The sequence below is a fragment of the Otolemur garnettii genome, unplaced genomic scaffold (assembly GCF_000181295.1).
Source record: "Otolemur garnettii isolate 467f Iridium unplaced genomic scaffold, OtoGar3 scaffold00039, whole genome shotgun sequence".
Lineage (NCBI taxonomy): Eukaryota > Metazoa > Chordata > Mammalia > Primates > Galagidae > Otolemur > Otolemur garnettii.
Window position 1 is genome coordinate 14,467,611 of NW_003852434.1, and position 11,252 is coordinate 14,478,862.

Genomic DNA, 11,252 nt, shown 5'->3' on the forward strand with positions numbered 1-11,252 from the left:
GTTCATGGATAGAAAGACACAATATTGTGAAGATGTCAGTTCTTCCCAACTTGATCTATAGAATCTATGCAAGTGCAGCCAAAACCCAGCAAGTTATTTTGTAGATATTGAAACTATCCAACTTTAATATTTATACTATCATCGATACTAGCAATCAAGATGATGAGATACTGGCAAAATAATAAGCAAATAAATCATGGAACCAAATAGAAAGGCCACAAACAACTGGTGTTAGAACAATTGGACATTCATAAGCAAAAAAATGTGGCTCTAGTCACAGACCTTGTACCTTTCACCAAAAATAACCCACAATGGATTACAGACCTAAATGCAAGCTATACACCTCTTAGGAAATAACATAGGAGAACATCTAAATGTCTCTGGCTTTAGCGGTAACTTCCTACATAAGATCCGAAAGGCATGCTACATGAAAGCAAGTCTCCTTGGACTTCATGAAAATTAAGATTTTTCTGTTTTGCAAAAGACATTGTTAAGTGTCAAAACGAAAAAAATGGTAAATCTGGGAGAAAATATTTCTAAAAGGCACGTGATGAGGAACTGTTACCCAAAGTATACAACAAACTCTTAAAACTCAACAATAAGAAAGCAAGAAACCCTTCCTTATTCTAGTCTTCCTTTAAAATACTTAAAATAGCCTATGGAAGAGTATGAGGATTTACCAATGCCTGCCCAAATATCCAAGAAATACACGTATTAACTATAGATGTCAAATAAAATATTTTCAGAGCAACATCTGCTGTCTGCCGGGGTGGGGGGACATATCTTATTTTTATAGCAAGAGAAAGGGTGATAAAAACCAGGAGATAACAACAGCAATCCCAGTGCTTCCCCTGCGCTCTCTCCAGGTATCTTTATAGTGTCATGTCTTAAGTTTAAATCTTTTATCCAGTGAGAATCAATTTTTGTTAATGGTAAAACCACTTTGAGATATCACCTAACTCCAGTAAGAGTAGCCTAGATAATAAAATCCCAAAACTACAGATGTTGGTATGGATGTGGAGAAAAGGGAACACTTCTGTACTGCTGGTGGGAATGCAAACTAATATGCTCCTTTTGGAAAGAAGTTTGGAGAACATTTAGGGAACTAAAAGTAGACCTGCCATTCGATCCTGCAATTCTTCTACTAGGTGTATATCCAGAAGACCAAAAATCACTTTACAACAAAGATATTTGCACTAGAATGTTTATTGCAGCCCAATTCATAATTGCCAAGTCATGGAAGCAGCCCAAGGGCTCATTGACCCATGAATGGATTGACAAATTGTGGTATATGTACACCATGGAATATTATGCAGTCATAAAAACATATGGAGACTTTACCTCTTTTATGTTTGCATGGATGGAGTTGGAACATATTCTTCTTAGAAAAGTATCTCAAAAATGGAAGAAAAAGTATCCAATGTACTCAGTACTATTATGAAACCAATGTATAATCACCCACATTTTCATATGAAAGATAAAAGACAACTATAGTCCAGGATGAAGGAGGGAAGAAGAGGGGGAGGGAAGGGGAGTGGGTGGATGGAGGGAGGGTCATTGGTGGGACCTACTATGGTGTCTAATGAAAGGGTACATGTCAAATCTATTACAAGTAGAGTATAAATGTCGTAACACAATAATTAAGAAAGTGAGGTGAAGGCTCTGTTAACCAGTTTGAGGTAAGCATTCCAAATTGTATATAAAGTCAGCACATTGTACCATATAAATGCATTAATGAAAACATTTATGATTGAATTAAAAAATAAAAAAATTAAAGGTGTCAAAATAAAAAAATAATAAAGTAAAATTTTAAAATAGCCTTGCTGGTTTGGTTACGCATTATGCAAATCTGTCTTTTAAAAATCTTAAAGGAAAACTGAAAGCATGTTACACTAACACTGGGAAAGGGGGATGTGAATGGGCATTAAGAGGTCCTCAGTCAATAAATGTTCTTGCAGACTTAACACCAACTGAACGAGTTTTGATCAGCTTCATCCTCAACCAATTATCTTTGATGTTTTCATTGAAAGATCAGCCTTTATTAATCAATGCACAAGAGACCTCTTCAACTAAAGTGAACTATTTGGTTTAAAATAAAGTCTAGTTCTGTTTCAGCAACTAAGAAACTAAACAACAAAAAGCTTAAACTTGAGTTCAGCAGTCAAGGCAAAAACCCAATCCCTTTGTCTGCATGGAGACTACCAAAGGCCCTTGTTATTGCATTAGGCAACCTGATTTATTCATTATCCAACACTGTGTTAAATAAATTGAATAAAATTAAACACTAAAAAGAATAATTTGAAATGAGGACACCTGGGAAAAGCAAACATAAAATACAGTCAACCAGCTCCAAGAACCAAGTAACCTATGGTGGGATGATGTGATTATCTGAACCTCAAGGTAAATATTAATGATTAAAATGTGACGGTGGGGCTCAGATTAGTAAACCTGTACTTCTGCTGAAAGAGAGTCAAGGTTATCACTGCTTCTCTAAACAAATTCTAAAGCCCACGCATAGTAACCTTTGAAATTTTAACAGCATCACCAGACTTGCACTGATTGCTTCAGCTTACACGCCACTGGTCATAGAACTTTGAACTGGCCATTTTTGTTTGGTAAACTTGTAGTTATTGTATTTCTTTAAGTTAAACAAACCCTTGGACGTACACACATGCTTAAAGAGTGTTGCTCCCTACAATGTCAAATTTCATCGGTAAAGAATTGAATGGAACAAGACAGACCAAACCTCATAGTCCCCAGGCTAAAAACACTCAAGTTTCCTATCTTTTCTCTTACCTACATTTTCTATAAAAAGCCACCACTGCCTTTCTGTTTTACTCTCCAAGAGAATAAACCTGTATAATGTTGTCTTACACATCTTTTAAATTAATATTAAAATATCTTATGATATCACACATATCATAAAATACCATTTTCTCTGCTTTGCAATGTCCTTTATTGAAATGCAGGGTGTTTCTGGTAGTGTAATTCTGTTTTTCTATTGAATTTCATTAAAATATCACAGGTATATTTTTATGGGAAAAATGTAACCCTTGACAACCTAAAGCTAAAAAATTCTATAGCAAAGAAACTTTAGGTCATTTAATTAAATAAAATTAATTTCCCATAAACACTACCAATGTTCAGAATATTAGTATTATTGAACTAGGATCACTACTGTTTAAGTTGGAATAAAAGTAGAGAAAATAAACAGCATGTTAAACTCCACTAGAACTCTGTTATTTCCCCTTATTGACGGTTTAATCACTTCATTTTCACTTTTTGTCTTATTTGTACTCTTGCTTCAGACTGGGCTAAGAGTGAGTAAATGTCAGAATGAATGTAACTATTAACAACAGCCACATTCCAAGCTCTAAAATAACACTGTTGCCAGCCATAGTGATAATCCAAGGGTAACAAAATACTTAAGACAGGAAGTCCTGAGGCTCAACCCCACCGACCTCAAACCACATGGATCAACACACAAAGCCTGGTTCTTAAGAAACATTTTCAGCTCATTTTATAGTGAGATCCTACCCGCATGAAAAGTCTGTCATATCTATAAATCTGGCCCACGCAATTACCTTTTCTTTTTCCATTCACTTCATATGATTACTATTCCCATCACTGTAAAACTGCATTTTAAGTCCCTGCATTCAATCCCAGTGGGAAAGTATTCACTATGAGTTTCATCCTTTCATCCTTATGGAAGGACACAGTCGATGGCATTGATTAACCTTTTATGTTGACCTCACAACATTTCATTATTCCAGTTGCCCATCTTCTTCTCAAATCAATTTGTCACTCTGTCTTTTGCTGACAACTATTCTTTTTGTCTTCTAAGCCAGTGCTTCTTCACCTCCTGGTGAGTGGGTCAAGGAGTCACTGGGTTGGCTGAATTAGTGTTGATCTGGCTGGCACAGCAGTACCCAGAAAACAGGAATGCATCCCCAAGTTTAGGTCTATTGAGGTTGGTGTCAGTTTGCCTTTGGTGATTATTACCAGTTAAAAGACCACATTAATAGGCTAAATAAAATAAACCATACCCGTTAAAAAAAAAAAAAAGAAGAAGAAGAAGCCATACACTACTTTCTTCTTTCAGTCTATTTGCCTTGTTCTCTTTCTCATGTCTGTTTATTGTGGCAATGTGTTCACGGGTGTCATAATTCAAACCACCAGCCATTCTGCACATTAACCCTGTAAATATCTTTCTAAAATACCATGTGTCCACTCAAACATTTAGGGTGCCTCTCTTTTGCCTATAAAATAGAACCCACACTCTAACGATGTGCTGAACATTTTCTCAATACAGAAAGAGAAGCAGCCTGGGGCTGAGAGCCTTCTCACCCACCTGGATAACAGGCTCTTCAAAAACCATCGAAACCAACAAATTGGTGGGATACAAGGTGCTGAAAGGAGAAGATTGAGCATAACTGCGGCTTAATAAGTGCGTATCTATGAAGGGAAGAGCCAGGTCTCAGGGCAGGAGGCAGATGAAAGACATAAGAAATAGGCTCGTGATAAAAAATGGTCGGGGTCCACATGTGCTAAAAGAAAGGGGGAGTGGGTAGGAGGAGGTGGTGAACCTAGAGCCGGTGGAGTGAGATTAGACAGAAGCAGCGGCCCCCACGAGGCTGGTGACCCACCAGAGCAGCCCTGACCCACCGGGCTCCCTCCCAGAGAGAGGAGACGAAAACCCAGGCACGAGGAAATGTAATTGTTTCTGAAGCAACTGTTAGGGAATAAAACCAATTAACTGAGGGCAGGAAGGCAGAGGCAGATAAATAGACATCAGTCTGAAAATATATACGCACTTCACAAGAATGATTTTTAAGATGTTCCTTTTTGGCTTCCTTGAATATGATCTTGCTGTTCAGTGCCTTGGGGCAGATTAAAATTGTTATAACAGGAATGCGGAGAGAAAGAAATGTTAATAATTATCAATCACAGAATTTTCAAGTGACAATGACCCTGAGAGATTTTTGTGAAGAAAGGTTTTACTCTTCAAGGTTATTAATCTACATTTCTAAAGCAAAACCTGAATGCTGCTGACCTACAGTGTCTTTTTTTTTTCCTTTTACAGATCTTAGATAGAAAAAACTCTGAATGCAAATAAGACCCATTTCACTCTACCTAGAATAAAATGGAGAGCCTTTCCAGGGGGGAAAATAGGAGAAGCAGAAGAAATATACAAAAGGGATGAAAATGGGATGAAGGTATCACTAATGTGTGGTCTATATCATTCTGAGATCTGCTATCCCCAAAAGGAGAAGATGGAGAATCAGAGAGGTTGAGGAGAAAGTAACAAGTTTTGGGCTGCTTCCCATTTGGGACTCGAAGGAAGACTCCCTCAAAAAGCACTCACCACTAGGACCCATATGGGGAGGCCCTCACAGAGTAGGAAGAAAACAGGACTACATGGTGACATGAGAGTCCTTACATTATCTAGAGCAGGTGTCCTCAAACTACGGCCCGCGGGCCGCATGCAGCCCGCCTAGGACATTTATCCGGCCCTCCAGGTGTTTTTGCTGCAGCTGCCTGTCCTGCTTAGCAGCAGTCTGAGGGACAGTGAACTGGCCCCCTGTTTAAAAAGTTTGAGGACCCCTGATCCAGAGCATTGTGTCTTAAAATTTTATCATCCCTTCTTACATGAATGAATGAGGGTACATGCAGGAAGCTCACCCGGCAGCTCTGGGTCTCAGGTTACAGCAGGACGACCCTCTTTGATACTTTGATCCACTGTGATGCATAGGTATAGCCAAAAGTGGTTCTCACGGAGCTTCATCTTAGATACAGAAGGTTGAGTTTTGGCATTTTCAACCACATAGGGCTTGAGATATACACACAAGACAGTACAAATTCAAGAATACTGGGGAAAAGGACTAAAAAGCACTGGAGACCAATTGGAATCTTATCTACTTGGTAGATTTGAAAAGCTGAGTCCTAATTAGTTGTTTAGGTTTGCTGCAAATCAGAAAAGAAATGAAGTCCTCAACAGGGATCATCATTTTAATCATCGTACTGTTCTCCAGGGACTGCTTGGTGACAAGAACGTGGTGTTCCAGGCTGGTCTCGGGCAGAACAGCCCAAACCATGAAGAGGTGACAGTCCCTTTGGCAGTAATTTAATCAGTAAGCCCAATGTCACATGGGGAAATCATCTAGAACTTTCACAGCATGTCTCAGCCCAGAGAACTCACCCACACCTGTTTGTCTAGCCTGTGCTCTCCTACAAAACTTTACCAACCGTACCAAGAGCTGTTGACTCTGGCCTTGAACTACTAATCCCAGGGAGTAGAGATCACACATCACCAAGTTAAAGAACTCACCACCACCCCCGTAAAAACACCTGGGACAGGCATCCCTTCCTGCAGTTTGTTCCCCCTCTTGTTTACAAAATTTTCACATCACTTTCAACAAAGTAGTCCTTTTTTTTGAAATTTCAAATAGACCTCCAGCATTTACTTGCAGACAAACTACACAAGTTACTAATTTTCTTTTTTTCTTACATGAGTCTCCTTTTCTCACTTGCAAATATTCCCCTTGCTGACCCTTTATTTAATTAGAAGCTTGATATTCAATAGGGTTTTAAAATATCTAGTCACTCAGGAGGGGAGTTTAAGTGAGAAATAACCAGTATCATTTACATTCTGAAGCACCAGGGTGAACGCGATCTGAAGTAACACAGCTGTGATCCCACTACCCTTCTACAGGAGCAGAGCTCCATCTTTCATAAGCTTAAAATCATCAGAGGGGTAACGGGACATCTCTCAGTAAATTGTATTTTTCCCACAACATTCCACACTAAGAATGATCTACTTCTGATTTTTAAATGATCTTCTGATCATCTACATGTCATCAATAATGTATCAATTCAATAAAATACTCTTTAAAAATGCATGTGAAAAGGTCTCTAAGGTAGATTGTTTAGGCAAAAAGCAAAGTACAGAAAAGAATATATAATATGCCACCGCTTAGGTAAAAAAAAAAAGTGGGGGTAGAGAGCAGGGTCCGCTAAGACCTGTGGAAACCAGCCGCTATTGACTGAAGAAATATAGAGTTAGAAATGCTGGTAACAAAAGAGACAGGAGACGTAAAGTAGAATTAAAAGTGGGAGCTCAGGGACCCATTGCCCCTTTGTGGGCTCCTGGCAATGGCCCAGAGTGTTTGCTCCACTCTGATTTTGTTGAAGTCTATTTGCCCAGAGGGTAAGATGAGGGAGGGAACAAAGACGCCCACAGTTTCTGAGTGAGCATATCAGCTCCTATTGTTATTATTATTAATCTTAGGGTAGCCTTCAGAAATCTGAAATCTGAGCCTTATATTGGGAGAGCCTCCTGCTTGAGATGATACACACAGATTTCTAGGGAGGTGTTAAACTCTGCTAGTTCCCTGTGGAGTAAAACCCCACCAGTGTTAATCTCCTCTGAGGGATTGGTGGGAGGGAGGCATTTTCCTGCCATCACCACCACAGAGGATCTTCCTCTGCTATAAGGGATATAAGCTCTTCTGCCCATATGTCAGGGCTCGAGCTACTCCCTTGGTCTCTGCTCCAGGAAAACACAAATCTCCACAACGGGTATCTGCTCTGCCTGTTTAATGGGCAGAAAACACTCTAGAAGATGTATCTTTTGCTAGGAGTTGCCATAACCTCTTCTATGGCCATTATTTCCCTCAGAGTGCTCACAGACCCAGCAGGGTGTTTGTAAGACGTATCCCAACAGGCTAGAATTTCAGAAAAGGCAAAAAGCTTGCTGGCAACAGCTGGCTTAAATGTAAACTAGCTGACTTTTCTTTGTTCCAACTCACTAGCTTACTTTTTTAGTTTCCCCTTTTTCTGAGGGTCTTTGCCAAGAGCAAGGTCTTCGGTCAAGGAAAATGTTAACATGGGCTGACGCATGGAAAGGGAGTTAGTGACTATGAAATGTACATTTTTCATCGAATACTCACTCATGCCCTTGTAAAATAAAAATCTTGTTAATGTATCCATCAAAAATAACTGAAATTTAAACTGCACAAATGTTTAAGACACAAAGTAGTCATTTATGAATCTAAGACCTGGCCAGTTTTATTCTACCATCATATCACTCCTAGGAAAGTGTGTCTAATTCTAGGAAAGGTGATGTCTGGAATTGCATATTTTAGATGCCTTCTGGTAGTGTTGACAGGAAAGAAAATTTCTGGTCTCCTACCTATTAAAAAAAAAAAAATAGCTGCTGCTGAGTGTGGTTCACACATCAACCAACACAGAGTTGTGGTGGTACAATGACGACTGGAACAAGAAACTTCAGAAGCATCATTCAAAAGTTACACCTGTCCAAACTTTTTAAATACAACATTAAATCTCAATCACTGTATAGTTTTCATTCTATAGGCGCTAAAACATGATAGAAATGATGTTAAAGAAAATGAGGAAAAAAACAAACAGAAAACTTAGTATTTGCAGAAGCAACCATGTTTGTTCTCACTGGAAACTAATGATGAGCTCTGCTGGTGCACATTTGACTGACCTGCACCCCTGAGGCCATGTGGTTCTCTTGTGCTGAACTCACACTTCTTGATCCCGGCAGCACCGCTCACCTAGAACAGCACTCTTCAAGTTATGTTCTGCGAAACCCTAAGGTGCTTCAAATATCTGCAGAGATTTGATTTGATTTACTTATTTAAAAGTATATATCATTTGAACTCTATATATGCATACCCATATACACACACACATATACCTCTGTGAGTTATATCAATTATGTATTATGTAGATAAGGAATGTGTATACACACACACACACACATACATTTTACGTAATATATTGTATCCAAATTGGAGACTTTGGAGATAATGAAAACAATAGCTTCTGTAGGTGAGGAAGTTCATTTTTATACAAATCTGGAGAAAATCTTTATGCATATATTCGAACTTCTTGAAAATGTCAATGCTTACAAAGATTGAATCTTTAAAATCGTGTTTTTCTAAAATTCTCAACTGAGCACATTATGTGAAATTCTACTACAAAGTTTGTTGTACTCTTCAGAATTTAAAACTGAAATCATACTATGTCAGTACCCAGCTCAACTATCCAGTGGCTTCCCATGACACTGAGACCAAAATCTCAAATCCCTATCATAGTCCACAAGGATCAGCCCAGCTTGACCTCCGAAGGCATCTCCTGCCATCCTGCCCTGGCTCCTCTCCCTGTTTCCACCACAGCCCTCAGACTGCTACCTCCTCTGCCTTCAGTATTCATGGAGCTTGCTCCATCACAACCTTCAGGCTTCTATTCAAAAGCCTCCTGATATTATGCCTTCTTGGACCACTATCTTAGCTTGGTCCAAAGCCAACTCTGAGAACAGAATTGGGTGCAGAGAATTGACTGGGAAGCAGTCCTTGACAGCAGAGTAAGAAATAGGAAAATGGAGCATGGAAGAAGAGAAAAGCAGTGAAGGGTGTGCTGGCAGGTAGGGCACGCCCATGGGCACCACTGTGTGCAGCACACTTAAGAATTGCCACCAATTCTGTCTCTCATTGGTGGAAGATTATGTCTGCCCCATATGCTGTCATGCCAGGTACTGATGCACACAGTAGATAACAGACTCCCAGTGAATTTTTATTAAATGAATAAATGGAAGGCATAGAATTTTCTAGAGACACTAGGTAGAATAAGAAAGACATCTGGAAAAATATTAGGCTCGGCGCCTATAGCTCAACCAGCTAAGGCGCCAGCCACGTACACCTAAGGTGGTGGGTTCGAATCCCCAGCCCGGACCCGCCAAACAATAATGACGGCTGCAACCAAAAAATAGCCGGGCGTTGTGGCGGGCGCCTGTGGTCCCAGCTACTTGGGAGGCAGAGGCAGGAGACTCGCTGGAGCCCAGGAGTTGGAGGTTGCTATGAGCTGTAATGCTATGGCACTCTACCCAGGGGGACAGCTTGAGGCTCTGTCTCAAAAAAAAAAAAAAAGAAAGAAAAGAAAAATATTAAAGCATGTTAATGAGTTTTTTAAAAAATCTCAAGATTCAACATAGTACTATAGTGAACTGTTTGTTTTTCTTTAGAAAAGAATATATATATGTATGGTGTTATTTAGGATACTAATCTGTCACATTAGAAAACTCAAGATACGATGGCTTCCAAAGGGTAGAAACATACCTCGAATGTTTCACCCAGCAACAAGCAGTACAGGACTGGTAGGATAGCTGTCCAGACGGTGAGATGATGCCACCAATCCCCAATGTTCCCTCTCTCCACGCTTAAGCTAGTGGGAAAAGGGGAAAGGCAAGCAAAATATAGGACTATTCCTTTTAGAGACATAACCCAGGAAAGGCATACATCCTTTTTCTCATCCTGTTGGCCAGAACGTAGTTACGTGGCCACACCTAGCTCCAAGGGAGGCTAGAAATGCTGTATCCAGCTAAACCTCAGGAGCCCATCACTGAAAAGAGAAAACGGGCATCAGTGGATGAATAGCGATCTCTCCCACAGATAAATAGACTGAAACATGAACAGAGCAACTCTAGAAGAGTAATAAATTTCTGGAAAGGTATAATGGAATCCCAGAGGTCTAGGTTAGAGAAGGGCTCGCTTGGTAAAACATTTTGTGTTGGTTGGAACAATTACTAGGTAGGTATACTACAGCAGTGGCATTAAAATTTTATTTTCTCCATATTCAGATATCCAATTTTGTTTTCCATAACTGATCATGCACATAGAGAAAGGGATACAATTTTAACTTTTGAATAATGTTGTCTTTATCTCTCCTATTTTAAAGATGATGTTTGATAACTCAGTATTGTTTTTTTGTTTAGTTTTGTTTAAATGTCTACTCTCAAGTCATCCTCCCCACCAGCAACTTTCCCTAAATGGTGTGAAACTATAGACACAGGGTCACATGCACTCGTGGTGCTGAGTGGGAGTCTGCACTAGAGCTTGTCTTCATAAGTGCAGTGCCCCTAAGTCTGCAGCTTGTGGAAAGGGAGGACCAGGAGTGTGAGGCCATTCTCATTGCTCCGCCCAATATTCTGTTGACGTTCCCCCATGCTGGAGCATGGCATCCTTGCAGAGAGTAGCAGTGAACACCCAGCACACCAAAGAATGGGAGACACCCCTCTGCCCTCAACATTTACTCACCAGAATCAAGGCTCCCATGCCCTGGGCTGATCTAACCCTTCTCCCTTCCAAGATTTCGGCCTCAAGAGGAGAGGAAAGGTCAAGACATGTCATCTCGTTTCTCTCTCCCTCCCTCACTCTCCTCCTCCCCCC